Below are 16,606 nucleotides of genomic sequence, written 5' to 3' on the forward strand. Positions count from 1 at the left end.
ATGACATTTATGCTAATGGCGAGGACTCGGGTGACCGCCGGAGCGCGCCCGCACCCCGCCGCCCCCGCTCCCCACCTCTCCAGGGCCGGGCTGCCTGCCCAGAAGTCGCGACAGAGCTACTGTCACCGTGGGTCCCCGGGTAGTGGGAGAGGCCTGGCAGACCGAGGGGAGACCCGGTCCCTGGCTGCAGTCGCGTCTAATCACACTCAGGTGTTCGTCTTCATCCTTCTGCTTTGTCCAGGCTCCTGCCTCTCTCGGTTCCTTCTTTGATCTTCATCTCTAGAGGTCCCACTCCCTTCCTCCATTGGAGATTTATTGTTCTGTCAATTAAACCGTGATGTTTTGAGCACTTCTGCGTTCCAGGCAGTGTTCTAAGCACTGAGATGGGGTGCAGCCGGGTATAGAGAGGGCAGAGTGCAGAGATGGGGATTGTGTTCTGGGGTTCAGGGAGAGCCAGTCCCACTTCTGGCTGAGGATCAGGAAAGTCTGCCTGGAAGAAGAGGCCTTTGAGCTGAGCTTTGAAACATACACAGGATCCCAACCCGGGAAGGGAGCAGGAAGTAAAGTGGTCAGGAAGTGTTCAGAGAAAATGGAGAAGCTGATCCAGTGTGGCAGAAAAGCAAGGATCTTGATTGGTGAGGAGGGGTAAAACCGGAAAGAACTTTGATATCACAGTGTGAGGGACCTTGCATACCTCTTAGCTTGTCTCATCATCTATGATGAGAGGAGTGGTTTCAATCTGTGGTTCCCAAACTGTAGAAGCCTTGGAGTGATCACAGGAAATTCAGCCTCTGGCTCCATGAAGACTCTGAGGACCTCGTCTGTGGGGAACTGTGTAATTTCTGGGGGAAGAGTAAAATACAAATGGGTTTTAATGATGCAATCCAGAATTTGGTCATTAAGTATCTCAACCAATAGATATCAAAAATACGACTGTTGGGGTGCCTGGCTGGCTCAGTCTGTAGAGCATGTGATTCTTGATCTCGTGGTTGTGAGTTTGAACCCCACATGGGACATAGAGTTTACTTTTAAAAAATACAACTGTTATCATGTCAGGATCATGGAAAAAATTTTTTGGAAATAAAAACTTCGGAAACATCTGGTCTAAGTATCCTCTGAAGGCTCTTGCAATTACCATCCTACCCAGCTGCAGTGGAGATCGGGCTTTATACCACCAGGGGGCGCTGCAGTCCCCATATGACGTGGAAACTGAGGCCCATGGGCCAGAGGACAGTTCCAAACTAGGACAGGGTGGGACCCAAGGTTCCAGTCCTGGGTCTGTAGACCACTGAGACCTGTTACACGTAAGGTTCTATAAGAGAGATGTATCTCCGCAGTTTGGGGAGGTAAGAGACCCAGAGAGGACAGTGACCTGTGTCCCAGGTCACTCAGCACTGTACATACACCTCTGGTAGGGAGTCGTAATTCCCATCTGGTTGGACCTTGAGCTGCAGCTCCTAGTCTCCCACATAGCATGGTCCTCACATTCTACCTCAGCTATCCTTGGGCAAAGGGAAGGGACTGAGGGAAGAAAAGGTACAAAACAAGGCCCAGGTGGCCATCCTGCGTGGCCTTGGCACGCACCTCAGGAATGCAGGGAACTGATGAAGACCTGGGGAGGCAGGGAAGCCTTTCTGAAGGTGGAGCTGGGGACAATCAGAGAGGAGCAAGAAGGTCAGTTCAGGCAGGGAATTCTGTATAAAAAGGGAATAATTATTGCTTGGCAATAGGAGGCAGCAGCTCACAGCCAGAGGGGAGGACAGGAGAGGCCAGCAGTCTCCCTCCACTCTCTTACCACCCCCCACCCCACTGACCTTGCTGAACCCTGAGCAGGGCTCTGACCCAGCTCAGCCTCTCCAGTCAGGAATTTCTCCCTGGCAAGGGCCAGAGAAGCTTAAAGAGGGAAGTGGGCTCCCACACACAACCCTCAGAGGCTGAGAATATCTACTCAAACTGTCAGGATCCAGAAGACTTTCCAACCCAACCTGAAGGTACACACAGACAGAGGGGTGCTCACCATGATGGACACAGAGACTGCACCATCCCAGGATAAGCGCGCTCTCTCTCTCTGTTCCTCTCTCTCTCTCTCTTTCAGGCTTGATCTTAGCAGAACAAGTGAAGAAAGGGGTGCCTGGGTGTCTCAGTCCATTAAGTGTCCACCTCTTGATTTCAGCTCAAGTCATGATCTCACCTTCATGACTTCAAACCTGCTTGGGATTCTCTGTCTTTCGCTCTCTCTTTCCCTCTCCCCCACTTGTACTCTCTGTCTCTCTCCAAATAAATAAACTTAAAAAGAACAAATGAAGAATGACACAGAGCCTCCAGGCCCCTTGGGCCAGAGCACTGGACCCTCACCCCGTAATGCCTCACTCTTGCTGTAGATGGGCCACCCCTTTCTCCTCCCTGGCCAACCTGTACTCATCTGCTATTCCTCTCTTATGTACCCCTGCTGGCTCTAAGCAGCAAATTCCTTCCCATAACCACTGTGCCCTATATGGCCCCCCTCTCCCCATTTGCCTGGGCTTGGGGTACCATCCCTGAGCCCCAGGCTGAATGTCTCCCAAGCCTTGTTCCTTCTGCCCTCCCACACCTCTGGCCCTTCCAGGGTACCTTTTTGAGATTTGCTGAGCCTGAGTGTTCATCTAAGCAGAGAAGACCAGAAGGAGAGGCAACCGGAAGGGCCATTCATATTGGCAGGGCTTCTCTGGGCAGCAGAGTGGACAGCNGGGCACACCCTGCCTGCCCCCATCTCAACAGGACTACCTCCTAAGCTTAGAATTTTGGCTGCAACACACATGCGCATACATATTATACATACACACACACCAGGCCTATCTGCTCTGCAGAAATCTGCTTCCCTGGGGCCCCGAGGGCTTGTTTCCTCATTGCCCACCAAGCATTTCCCATCTGCTTTCACAGGGGAACCTTCAGTCATGGGTTCACTCCAGACATCCCCCAATTTTCAAGTTTTACAGCCTTCAAGAGACAAGGCCATACCAAATCTGGGATCATTGCAGCTGCCCCGTTTACAGCCCAGCCCCTGCACCTCCCTCCCACCTCAGTGCATCCCTCCCACCTCTGTGAAGCCTTCAAGGCTGGGAGGGAGGTCAGAACGGAGCCCATCTTGGCAAAATGAGAAAAGATTAGAGCAATACATTTACTGTCAATGGCAATAAGGCTGCCTGAACAGGGGAAGAGGAATATTTGATTTCGGGCTCTCCAGGGGTCTTGGCGGAGGAACACTGGCAGCCTGCAGCCTCAGGCCTGATGGAGTGGGGAGGGCTGGTCCCAGCCCCAGCCAACTAGGGACCCTGGAATCCCAGCACTCCCATCTCCTTATCGACCCCGTCCTCTGCAGTCACCCGCAGGGTTGCAGCTCCACCCCCAACCCTCCCGTCATTTCTCCCTTCCCACTGCCAAACTTGTGTTTCCCTGCAGCAGTTTTTCTACCCGGTGCAGGGTGATGGAGCTGAAAGAACACTGCTCTAGGGGCTGGAGAGGAGGCCTGGGTTTTAACCCCCCTGCTGTGTCTAAGCCCAGGGACTTCATACAAGGGACATGAAGGGACTTCTGAGCATCTCTGAGCCTGGGGTGGTATGGGCTGGGGGACAACATGGCATTTGGCATCCTGAGGTCAGCTTGGCCATTCACCACTACAGTGGTCTTGGTATCATCACTTCACCTCTCTGAGTTCTTATCCTCATCTATAAAGTGGGGATGAAGCAAATAGTAAGGCCTATCTATGTCCTAAGGTGGTGGCGAGTGTCAACAAAGCCTTGGATAAGAAAGCTGTAAACAAGTGTGACATAGCATTGTCTTGTTTCATGGGGATTTGCAATATGTTCCCTGGCTGAAGGATGAGCCCGAGCTTCATCCAGAAGCTCGAGGGTTCTTTCCAGCCCTAGGATCTTGGCTCTGAGTCCCACTCTCCCCAGTGAGTAGAAGGAGTAGTTTCTCTGGAAAAGGCAGATGAGGTTTGTTTGTTTTTTTCTTTTCGGTCGAACAGACCTGAACTGAAGAGTCGACTCTCCTGGACCAATCCTGAAAGATATTCTGGAGACAGAGGTTATTTTAGAAGCAACTGGTCAATAGTATCTCTTTCCAACCTCCTACCCTCATGTGTACAGGGAATGGTGCCCCTTGAGTTGTGCAATGGATGCTAATAAGGCAACTTCTGCCCAGCCCTCAGGCAAATGAACAAGGTGCTAGGCAGGAGAGGGCACAGAGAGCCTAGAGGATGGAATTCACATTCACTTCCAGGCTGCCTGGAAACACCTGCAGTGTTTTCCATATGCTTTCTGGTCTCTACTGTTAACAGCCTGAGAAGGAGGTATAACCAACATGAGGTTGGATAGCTTGCCCGTTGTCGTTGTCATATGCTGCAAGGATCTATCACTCTAGCTGAACCACAGGACTTGGTGCTGCCTCCTGTTGGAGCAGAAGGTGCAAGGCTTCGGTCCCAGTCCTGGCTCCCTTGGCTGAGATGGGAACCTGGGTGGATCTTTAAGCAGATTGTACTACTCAACCAAGGAACATAGAGAGTGCTTTGGAAGGTGTAGAGCCCTTCACAAATGCATTATACTTTTGTGTGCTTCTTTTCTGGTTCCCACTTCATTTCCCACTGTCCACCCTGCATGGCCCTCCACTCTGGCCGGATCTCCTCACTTTATTTTTCATCTGATACATCAGGCTTATTCATGTCTTCCCTTCCCCCCTCTGCCTATGCAGATCTCACCCATCCTCTGAGGTCTCCATGAAGTCTTGCTACCATGCAAAGTGGCAATAAGGATAGACTTTCTTGACTTACTATTCACTTTTTATGAATGTGTCCTGATCCCACAAGAGAGTCCCTAAGTGATGCTCTGAGGGCCTAGACTATGTCTCCTACCTCTTTGTAACCTCGGGGCTTGCATAGAGTCTGGTACATACTGGGTGTTAGGAAAACATTTATAGCTGGAGGTGATGATTGTGGTGGTGGTACTCATGATAGAATCCAGATTTGAAGTAGAGGTGGGGATGGTGACAGCTCTGGTAGCTGTAATGGTAAGTACGGTGGTGAGTTTGAGAGCATGGTGGCTTTGGTCGTGATGGTGGTAATGCTGATGATGTGAGTTTGAAGATGGTGGTAGTGATGGGGATAATGATGGTGATGGTGGTAATAGCAGTGGTAGTGATAGTGGCCGTGTTAATTACCCATGGCTGCATAACAAAGTACTCCCAAAACTTAATACTTCAAAACAACACGCATTTATTATCTCATAGTTTCTGCAGGAGAGGAATCTGAGCATGGTGTAGCTGGATGCATCTGGCTTGTTTTCTCATAAGACTGCAACCAGGGTGTCAGCAAGGGCTACTACAGTCTCATCTGTAGTCTGTACTGGAGGAAGATCTGCTTCCAGATTCACACATGTGATTGTTGACAGGATTCAGGTCCTCTTGGGCTCTTGGACCTTGCTGAATGTTGACCTGAGGCCTCCTTCAGTTCTTTGTCACATGGGCCCCTCCATAGAGTAGCTGGCAACATGGCAGCTGGCTTTCCTTGATGCAAGTGAGAGAATACCCAGGACAGAAGCTACAGTATCTTTGTAACCTAATCTAGAAGTAACATCCTATCCCCTCTGCTGAATTCTATTCACTAGAAGTGGGTCATTAAATACAGCCCATAATTTAATTTTTTTATTTGAGTATAGTTGACACACAATGTTACATTAGTTTCAGGTGTACAACGGTGAATCAGCTGCTCTATGTGTTATGCTATGTTCACCACAAGTGTAGCTGCCATCTGTCACCATACAATACTATTACAGTATCATTAACTATATTCCCTATGCTGCGCCTTTTATTCCCATGACTTAGTCATTCCATAACTGGAAGCCTGTATCTCCCAGTCCCCTTCACCTGTTTTGTCCATGCCCTTACCCCTCCTTTCTGGCAACCATCAGTTTGTTCTCTGCATTTATAGGTCTGATTCTGCATTTATTTCGTTTATTCATTTGTTGTGTTAGATTCCATATATGAGTGAAATCATGTGGTATTTGTCTTTCTTAGTCTGATTTTATTTCACTTAGCATAATACCCTCTATGTCCATCCATGTTGCAGCAAATAACATATCACATCCTTTTTTAAGGCTGCATAATATTCATTATATATATATGTAACATATATATATCACAACTTCTTTTATACACACACACATGTGTGTGTGTTTGTGTGTGTGTGTATAAATATCACATCTTCTTTATCCATTTGTCTTTTGATGGCCACTTAAGTTGCTGCTTCCATATGTTGGCTATTATAAATGATGATGCAGTGAACATGGGGTGAATATACCTTTTCAAATTAGTGCTTTTGTTTTCTTTGGGTAAATACCCCATAGTGCAATTACTGGATCATGGAGTAGTTATATTTTTAACCTTTGGAGGAATCTCCATATTGTTTTCCACAGTGACTGCTCCACCTTGTATTCCCACCAACAGTGCATGAGGGTTCCTTTCCCCCCACATCCTCACCAACACTAATACAGCCCATACTTGACAAGTTAGGATTATACAAAGGCATGAATGCTGGGAGGTAGTGGCCACTGGGAGTTACCTTAGAGGCTGTTTACTACAATGGCTATGGTGGTGATGAGACGGTGGAGGAGGAAACATGGAGGATATGACTGCATCAGGGATGGTAGGGTATTGGAGAGTTGAAAGTATTGGTGTCCATATTAGAGTTTGAAAATTGTTCCACCACACTAGATCTGGGCAGAGGATTACAGCTGACTGGAGCCAGATATACAATACCCACTCTCCACCACACTCCAGCCCCATCCCAGGTCCAGGCCCATATCCATTTCCCTAGAGTACTCCCTCCCCATTGCTTTCTTTGCCAATCACCCCCACCCTAGGCTGATGTTCTCCTTTAGGCAATTAATGAGATAAGTAATGGCCAAATGGAGAGCAATTACCACCAGCAATCAAAAGAGAGTGGTCAGAGCCCCAAGGGAGACAGAGAGGTGCTGCCAGCTTGGGGGCTGGGCTATGGTTCTTGCAAGTTGGATAAAGCCATCCACCTGATCCTATACTGAGTCCTCATGTCCTTGGTCTTTGGCTCCACATTCCCGTAGGAAATAGCCCACCACCACCATCCCTCTATCTTCCCTCTCTCAATTCTTCACAAAGGCTTTAAGCTAGAGCTTCTCTAAGCCTAGAGCAGCCCATCCTCTCCAATCCCCCTGCCTCTAACTCATTCCTCTAAACTCTCCCTACTTCTGACTACCTGCCTTTCCTTAACTAACCCCCCTCCCAATATTTCCCTCGTCCTTTGATAAGCACAGAAGGGGCTCATCTTTTCTAATGTCTCATACCTTCCATAGCCATCACTAAGCCCCCTAATACTACCCCAATGCCAAGGCTTTCAGGTCTGGTAAGCCAAAATAAAGCCTATTATCTGGAAAAGTCTCTTTAAGCAGCCAGGTGATATTGGGTGCTGTGGAGCCAAGTCCTCTTGCAGTAGAATCATCAGGTTGAGTGACAGGGGTAAAATAGATTGGGAGTAAGGAGACCAGGATTCTAATCCCAGATTTGTCACTCACTAATCATGCCACTTCTGTTCAATGTCCTCATCTGTTTAATGGTGGTAGTTGAAGGTGGAGGGTGGATCAGATGACCTCTAAAGACCCTGCCAGTTCTGAAGTTCTCTGATTCTAATTCCCATGAGAAGGGTGGAAGTTGAGTGGAGGTTGATAGCCAGGCTAGAAAGCCAAGGATTACATGGCTGACAGAATAGCGTTGTTTGCAAAGGATAGTGACACCTGGTCATAGTAGGGGGTCTTCACTCTACGCTGCAGGGCCCAGGGCCACCCCAACCTTCCTTTCCTGTATCTTTCCAGGCCCCCCATCCCCAGATGCATGACCTTAGAATTGCCAGCTTCCTCCTCTGGCCCTTCATCAGCATGTCCAGACAGCCCCCATCTGCCACTTGTCTCTAAGACATCACTATCTTCTTTTGTTTCCTTTTTCCTCCCACCCCCACACCCATACTGTCCCCACCCTAATTCAGCCTTTACCTCTTCTCTCCTGGACCTCTGGAAAAAACACATCTGACTGTCCCCATGCCTCCCACCCCCTTGGTCTGCATGACACCTGTCTCTCCTGGTTCTCCTCTTTGACCAATCCTTTTTGGTTCTCTTTCTCTTCCAGCCTCCTTTCCTCCCATCCTCCCATCCTGTTGTTCACCCCCTCAGTTTAGATGAACTCCCTAAGGCTTTGTCCTTAGCATCTCATAATGGTAACATAATAACAGAAGCAAAAACAACTAGGATTTAGTAGTTCCTATAGGCCACAAAGGACCTTCACATGTATTTTTATTTGATTCCATGAGGTAAACTATTCTCTCCCACTTAATAGAAGTCAATTTTGCCTTCATGGAGTCTCTGAAAACCGTCCTTTCCTTTTGATTTCCATTGCCACTGATTTAATTCAAGCTTTTAATGCCTCGTCTTAGACCCTTGCTTCAGCGCTCCAGCTGACAATAGTGTAGGTCTTAGCAGCCGATGAGAAGGGAAGGATGTAGTTCCAGTTAACCAATTGACCAAGGCTTTGGACTTAGCTGAACCAGACCAGGCCCCGCTCAGAACACAGTGGGCTGTACAATAAAGATAAGGCACTCAGAAGTAGAATCATTCTGCGCAAGAGATTAGGGTCACACGCAAAAATTCAGAATCTGTGATTGGTCTGAGCATAAAGAGGACAGTTCCTGATGAAATAGGTGGAGGGCTGCATAATGAAGTCCAGGAGAATCTCTCTGGAAGCCCCACCCTGCCAGGACCTTTGTGCCTGGTCCCAGATCAACTCCAGGCAACCCACTTGGAACCCTCAGCCTACTGGAGCGGGTAAACCTTGACTCTTTAGCTGAAGTCAGGAAAATCCTACCTCAGGGAGAAAAAAGAATAAGAATAAAGAAAATAATATTAGAAATATTGAACAAAGAAATTTAAATCCATGATATTGTTTTCATAATGGGCTTTTGGGGGCCAATCATTGTAGTATTGTTTGTTTTGTCTGCTTTTAAGATGTTGAAAGTTTTAGCTTTGCGCAGTGGCAGTATCGTAGCCAATGAGGTTTATCCGAGGCGCGATTATTGCTAAGATGTTGAAAGTTTTTAAGAAAACCTGCTTCATGAAGAGTTTAATTGATTTCATTTGCAATCAGTGTTTAAATATTTGGGGACATACAATTTGCCAAATTCATAAGTTTTTGGTTCATGGGTTGTAAAGTGGTATGAGAATATTTAGGGGAAGGATGCCTGTGTGGCTCAGTCAGTTAAGCATCTGACTCCAGCTCAGGTCATGATCTCACAGTTTAGTTCATGAGTTCAAACCCCACATTAGTCTCTGTGCTATCAGCACAGAGGCCGCTTCAGATCCTCTGTCCCCCGCTCTCACTGACCCCTCATCTCAAAAGTAAATAAACATTTTTAAAAAAGAATATTTAGGAGGATGTTAATAATTGAATAAAGACTAATAAATTGGACATCAAAGTAGAAAAATTAAGTATTCCCCTCTATGCCCCAAAAGTGCCCGAGACATTAAAGAATTTATCATCCTAAACTTCCCATCTGTGATTTCTACAGTCTTCAATTAATTCCCATTCTCCTGCCAAGACCTCTGTGACCCCATTTTCTCATCTATAAAATGGGATAATATTATTACCTACTCAGAGGGTAGCTGTGAGGATTGAGAGAATTCCTTCCATAACACTTAGAACAATACCTACCACACAACACCTCAATAATGTTGGCTATCTTATCCTCCCCCACTACCACTGTGATCCTGCTCGAAACCCTTCAGTTGCTCCCCAGTGACCCCGAACAAATGCATGCCCCTCCACACATCAAAAACCTTCATGTCCTCACCTCTGCCTGCTTCCCAGCCTTGGCCCTCACAACACCCCCCACCACCACCACCACCAAAGTTACCATCTCTTTGCTTCGCTCTCATCCTCATCATCATTTCTTCCATTTCTTCCTCCTCCTAAAATGCCTTGTCTCCTTCTTATGCCATTATGGCTATCCAAACTCCTACCCACCCTTCAAAACCCATCTCAAATGCTACATCCTCCAGGACATTTTCCTGGTCATCTTCAACTCTCTCCCTCCTTGGAGCACTTTATTAGTAGTTCTTTCCTGGCAAGCATCACATTCTGTCATGCATCACAGTCAATTACTTATGTGTCTGGTCATCTCAGTTAGGCCATACCTTCCTCGAAGATATGACTCATTTCTAAATGATCTGGGAACACATGGCAGCCTTGCCCACCCAGGTCCTGGCATGTAATAGGTGCTCAGTTAACAGGTGTTAGATTCTTCTAGCTCTGAGCAGCTGTGTCATCTAAGCAGAAGCAACAGGGACCTCCAGACTCCTCAGGCCAGTGTCCCCACCCTTGCTGGCCTACATAGACCATAGAGCACAGGAAACCAAAGGAGCCAACAATCTTGTGTGTACCAGGGCCCATGGGGCAGGTGGAAAAATGGCGCAGCCAGATTCCAGGAGCATGTAGAGCTATATCTGCTCAGCTTATCATCATTCTCCCAGACATTCAACCCCTCAGTCAAGATTTTTTTCGGACTCTTCTGCACCAGGCCCTGTGTGAGGTATGGCAGATGCCAGTGCTGGTGCCACTTCCCTAAGAGGTGTGCCCGGAACTCCTGTGTGTACACATATCTGTGCCCACATGTGCACCCCACATGCCCGAGTCTCTTCTCCTGACAAGCCGAGCAGTCTGTAAGCCCAGGCTGAGAGGGCTGCCTTTTACCCTGTTTCCAAACAACTCCCTTTCCTGCGCCAGCGCCCTGCTTCTCCCTTCTGTTTGCCCCTCGCCTCCTCCTCCCTCTGTTGGGGCTGCCGCTGATGATGAAATTTGGCTTGCAACACCCTCTTCCTCCCCTTTCTACAGGCCTGGGAGAGGATTAAGCCGCTGGAGTCTGAAATCGGAAAGATCCCAGCTTCTGCTCCCCAGCACCTCCCCACGCCCCCTCCCCCTCCTCGCCCATGCAAAACCAGAAAATTAATCTCCCCTTCTGCCTGTGATATGGCGGGCTGCATTACAAGCTGGGTGTCGAGATAAAGCGGGGAGCCGCGGGACAGCGGCCCAGCGCAGGGGCCCCGGGTGGGGCCTGCCTGGGAGATAAGGGCCTCCCAGCCCCATGAATTATTCACTGGCACTGCCTCCTCTGGCTCAAAGGCTGCCCTGGGCACTGAGATTGCACCTTCCAGAGAGGCCTGGGTAAGGTGGGAGGAGGGTCCATGGGGAAGGCAAGGGCTGTAGAAGAGTCCTCCTTGGGGAAAGGGGGCAGGCAGAGGGGAGGACTGTGCTTAGGTGGGGGACAGCTCAGAGACACAAGTGCCCTGCAGGGCCAAATGATGCAGAGGATGGAAGATGTCCCCAAGTCCAAGGAACCCTCAGATGTTGGCCCCCAGGGATGGCCCCCAGGGATGTTCATTTATGCAGCTCATTAAACACAACTGAGCAGCTGTAAGTGCCAGGCTAGGTCCAAGTCTGGCATCCTACAGCTGGAGATGCAGTCCCTGCCCTCAAGGTGCCCAGGATCCAATGCAGCTACTGAATGTGAGTGGAACATATTTGTCCCCCCCTCCATCTGCCTTGTCCACAGCGCTTCCCCCCTTCCTTCCTGTGGAGCTCTAGAGAGCTGCTACCCACTCTGCTGAGGCACTTCACCTTGAGGCGGGGGTCCTAGGGGAGGATGGAGGACAGCCCTCTCTCAGGGCCGCCAGAGTTCATAAAACAGAGACCAAGGCAGCTGGTGCAGCAGTGAATTGGAGGTCACTGCTAGGGTAAGGGATTAACCAGGCAAATTTCCTGAAAGAGGAAAAGGCCCAGGCACTCTGTGGGTCTTTTTTTCTCCTTTGTTCACTCTTCAAAGACCCAGAATTTTATTTTATTCTATTATTTAAAAAAAAAATTTGTATAATGATTTCTGAGAGAGAGAGAGAGAGAGAGAGAGAGGCGCAACATGAGCAGGGGAGGGTCAGAGAGAGGGGGAGACAGAATCCAAAGCAGGCTCCAGGCTCTAAGCTAGCTGTCAGCACAGAGCCCAATGTGGGGCTCGAACCCACAAACCGTGAGATCATGACACGAGTCAAAGTCAGATGCTCAGCTGACTGAATCACCCAGGTGCCCCCCAAAGACCGAGAATTTTAAAGCAGGGAGGGACCTTAGTAGTCTCTTCCCTATCTTGCCGTCTCTATTACTCCATTCTCCTTACCCGTTCTCTTTCTCAATCTTTCTTCCCTCCTCTTCCTCCTCCCTCCACCACTTCTGCCCTTTTAATCTCTGCCTTGGCCCCAATTTCTCCCCTCTCTCTGGCACTCTGCCTTTCTCTGTCTCTCAATCTCTGCCTTCTCTTTAATCATTCCTTTCTTCTGAATCCTGACTTCCCGAATGACAGGATGACACACAAATTGGGGTATATGATGGAAGAAAGGTGGTCATCCTTTGGCCCCCTTCCCTGGGGAGGAAAGGAGAAAAAAAGAAGGGTCCAGCATGCTCCTGATTATGCAGATGAACTGCCAAGACCCTGAGAATGCAGGAGCAGTAGCAGTTTGGGGAGAGAGCATCAAAAGAGGCACTGGCACAGGAAAGAGACTGAGATACCCAGAGAACTAGGGGTGAGAGGTGCTGGGGAAGATGAGGAACAGAGGAGACCCCTTCAAATTACAGCCTGGCAGCCAGCCTTGAACCCACTGACTCCTGGAGCCCCATGTTTGAATGGGTTAATAAGGCACATTCTCTGAGACCCATATTCAAGTTGGTGAGGGAGAAGGGGTGGAAGGTGAAGAGGGGTTGGAATAAGAGGGAAACATCAGAAGGCTGAGACCCGAAGGGTGGAGGAGGCAGTGACTTGGGTGGAGAAGGGAGGACAAGTTAAATGGGGGAGGAGAGAGATCAGAGACAGGACCAGGGAAGAAGAGAGGAGGATATCACAGGTTGAGGGGAAAGGACAAGGGTAGCAGCGAAATGAGTGAGGGGTTAAGAGGAGCATTTGGACTAGAAAAGAGAAAGCAAGTGAGGGCAAGCTGAGGGTCACAGAGGCAACGTGGAGCCCCGAGACAGGGGTGTTGATGGGTCCCATCAGCCTCAAGTCCACAGCCCCTTCCCACCCGCCTGTTAATTAACTCCTTAATTGTCTCTGCATTTGCTGAGCTGGCAGATGAAGTGAATGCAGACAGATTGGGGCTTGTGTGATTTCATGCATGGGGGAGCAGAGAAGAGCTGCCTGGGAGTCCCAGGGGGCCTCGCCCTCCCTTTGCCCTCCCCCCTCACACCCCTGTCTCTGAGAGGCTGGAGGGCGCTTCTGTACCTAAAGCAGATGGGGCCATTTGCAAAGGAAGTGTCCGTGGGGAATTTGCCCCAGTCAACCTCTCAGAGATCAAAATAGTACTTGCTACTATTGATGGAACACCTACTGTTTGCTAGGCACACATTGTTTCATCATTTTGGGCATTAGCTAGATTTTATGGCTTGTGGAAACAGTGAGACTCAGACAGGTTAAATAACTTGTCCATAATCACACAGCACTGGTGTGACCGAGGTGGAATTTGAACCCTGGTCAGCACAATGCCAAAGCTCTATGTGGGTCCTGGCCAGATGTCTCATGCCAGTGGAGGGAGGAATATTTCCAGGGTTATTTCTCTCTCAGCCCCAGGGGAGAAGGGGCACTGAGACCTACGGACTACAGGGCCAGAGAGGAGGGAAGTGTGGACAAGGGTCAGGGAGGAGGCTGAAGGAGCTAGGATCTGTCACATCCTGCCTAAGAGGTAGGTGGGTCCAGAGAGGCACAAAAGAGCAGAGGGACACTAATCACAGTCCTTGGATCCCTCAAGTATCATCTTGCCAAAGTCAGCTTCACCTTTTCCTCATCCCTGCAACACAAACCCCTGTCAGTAGGACTTGCCCCTCTGCCACTCTAAGTTGGCAGCCCTGGCCCATCCCTCAATTTTACTCTTGGCCTTTGTACTAGTCACTTGTCAACACATTCATCTCTCCTTTGACACTGGGAGATTTTGAAGGCAGTGACTATGCCAATCCTCACCATGTCCCTAGGGCCAATCCTGGGATTTGATACAGTGCAGGGTTGCTGAAATGCATAGGGCAGGGATGGGGCGGGGGGAGGGTCTGTATGGGGATCCATCTCACCTCAAATGAAGACGAAACAATACCGAGGTACCTAGGTTGTACATAAAAAAGAACGTCTAAGTCTGGGCTGTCATACAAGGAACTGTACTGAAGCCTTGATTCAGAACTGTGGATTCTCCAGATCAAGGTCTCTCAAGACTGAGTGCTATATATTAGAGGTCCTGAAAAGTTGGGAAATCTGGACCCCACCCCCAGAGATTCCGATTTAATTGGACTAAGGTGGGGCCACAGCATCAGTTTAAAAAGCTCCCCACGTGATTCAGATGTGCAGCAGGCGCTGAGAACCACTCTCAGATTCTGCCCTGATTTGGCTGCCCTGGTGCTTTTACTGCAAAATCCAAACACTAATGCTAATAATAATAATTACTTATTGAGGATTTAGTATGTACAAGCTAATGTGCTAAGCACTTTCCATGCATTAGCTTATGTAATCCTTAGAAATTACTGTGAACTAAATATTATCCCCATTTTATGGATGAGGAAACTGAGCTCAGAGATGTCAGGAAACCAGCCCATTCTAATGAATGACAGGGCCAGTTCTGGAGCCAAAATTACCTGATTCACAACTTTTATCTTCTCTCAGACTCCTGAGGCTGATCGTTGGCCTCGATTAGTCCTTGCCAGCCTCCACCTCACCTCATCACCTTCCTTCCACCCCCGCTGCTCCCTCAATAACATCCCAGGTGACTGAAGCAATTTGCTGCCATTTGAGGAAGCTCCGTGTGTCACTCAGCCTGCGAGGGTGGGGAGTTAGGGTAATTACAGATGCTCCAAGATGGTCCTCCCCTCCCCTGAAGACACTTGGAATTCAATAATCCTGCCCCATGCTTCCTCCGGTCCCTGTTTGAGGCCAAACTCCCACTCCCAAATGCCCCCTTGGGTTGATTTTAAGTATCCTGAATAGTGCTGCCACCCAGTGGCTGCCCAAGGGTATGGCAGCCCTCCAGCACTGTCTGGTGCTGCTGGACAGCTCCCCAACTCAAGCCCAGAACCCAGTATCCTCCTTTCCCTTTGGCAGCGCCATGACCAGGCCCCTAGTAAATGGATCCCGCTCTCCCTCCTGGGGTCCTAAGCCCAAACTCCCTCTAAGGACCTCCAGCTCCCTTCTCTGGTTTCTCTTGTACCTTCTGCCCCCCCCAACACCTCACAACTTCTCATGCAACTTCTTTCCATTGTGCCAATTCTTCTCGTTACAGGCTCTTTCTTCTCACTTAAAGCCCTGAAAAAACACCTCTCACCTTCCTTCTCCAAGAGCTGTGCCAGCCTGCAAGTGGAGTGAAGGAGTTGCTAGAGATAGAATTCTGGTCCCCCACACCCCCCTCCTCATCATCTGACACCATCAAACCTCAACAGTCTCCGTGCTAAGAGCCCCTAATGAGCATCAGCAAATTAACAACTTCCCTTTGATTGCTCCTTCTCTGTTAATTGGATAGGGAGGGCCCCCCAAGGCCTCTCAGAAAGGGAGGAGGGAGGGAGAGAAGTGAGAGCTACAGGAGCAGCCCCCAGGTCTGAGCTTCATGCCCCAGAATTCTGCTCCATTCCTGAGTATAGCTCCTCCTTCTATCTCTTCCTCATCCTGTCCGCCTCCACCCTCCTAACCCTCTACCTTCCCACTCCACCCCCTCCCCTTTCCGTTTCTTGACTTCTGTCCAGAACCTTGACCTCTGGCTATTTCTTCTTTCTCTCTGCTCCTTCAGAGGTTTATCAGTGAGGGGCTGCAAACATGCCACCCTCCAAAGGCAAGCCCAAGGCTACAAGGATGGAATTGGGTGGTCAAGGCTGTATGTTTGTTTACATACGTACATGTGTGCACATGTCACATGTTGGTGGGAGCAGGGATAAGAAAAAGTGAATAAGTGTAAGCTCCTGGGTGCTTGCCCTGTAGGCCAGGCCACTGGGATGTGTGCGTGTCTGTGGGGGGTGTGTGGCTGTGAGTGGCGTGGTGTGACTCTGGTCTTATGTGTGTCTGTGTCTCCACACGAGCAAGTGCTTGAATCAGTCAAGTGTGACTCTGGAGCTTGCGTGTGTGTGTGCGTGTGTGTGTGTGTGTGTGTGCGCGCGCGCGCGCGCCACCAGAGGAAGCAGCAGCAAGAGGCAGGAGCATCGATCCGAAGGAGACAGCGCGGGGAGGGGGACGCTGGGGGCAGACACCCTCCCGCGCGCGCGCGCGCGCACACACACACACACACACACACACACNCCGGGACCGGAGTGAAGCAGAGCCGCCGAGAGCGGCCGGGAGGAGGGGGCGAGGCAGCGGGGGGAGCCCTCGGTCCCGCTTCTGCGTCCGGGGCCCCGCGCGCACATCGGCCCAGAGACACCATCGCAGACACTCGTAGGCGCGCACGCGCACCCTCTCCCCTCCCCCTCCGCCTTCCCTCCCGCCGCCTCCCGGCCGGACGAT

At 49.7% G+C, this 16,606-nt stretch overlaps 1 non-coding gene across 1 annotated transcript; it reads left to right on the plus strand.

The window, feature by feature from the left end:
* Positions 1-9,073: 9,073 nt before the first annotated feature.
* On the plus strand, positions 9,074-9,212 carry LOC144222993 (U4 spliceosomal RNA). Its single transcript, XR_013332510.1, has one exon. It is a non-coding gene; the product is annotated as a U4 spliceosomal RNA (small nuclear RNA).
* The last annotated feature ends 7,394 nt before the right edge of the window (positions 9,213-16,606 follow it).

The sequence above is a fragment of the Crocuta crocuta genome, unplaced genomic scaffold, assembly GCF_008692635.1.
Source record: "Crocuta crocuta isolate KB4526 unplaced genomic scaffold, BGI_CrCroc_1.0 scaffold30, whole genome shotgun sequence".
Taxonomy (NCBI): Eukaryota; Metazoa; Chordata; class Mammalia; order Carnivora; family Hyaenidae; genus Crocuta; species Crocuta crocuta.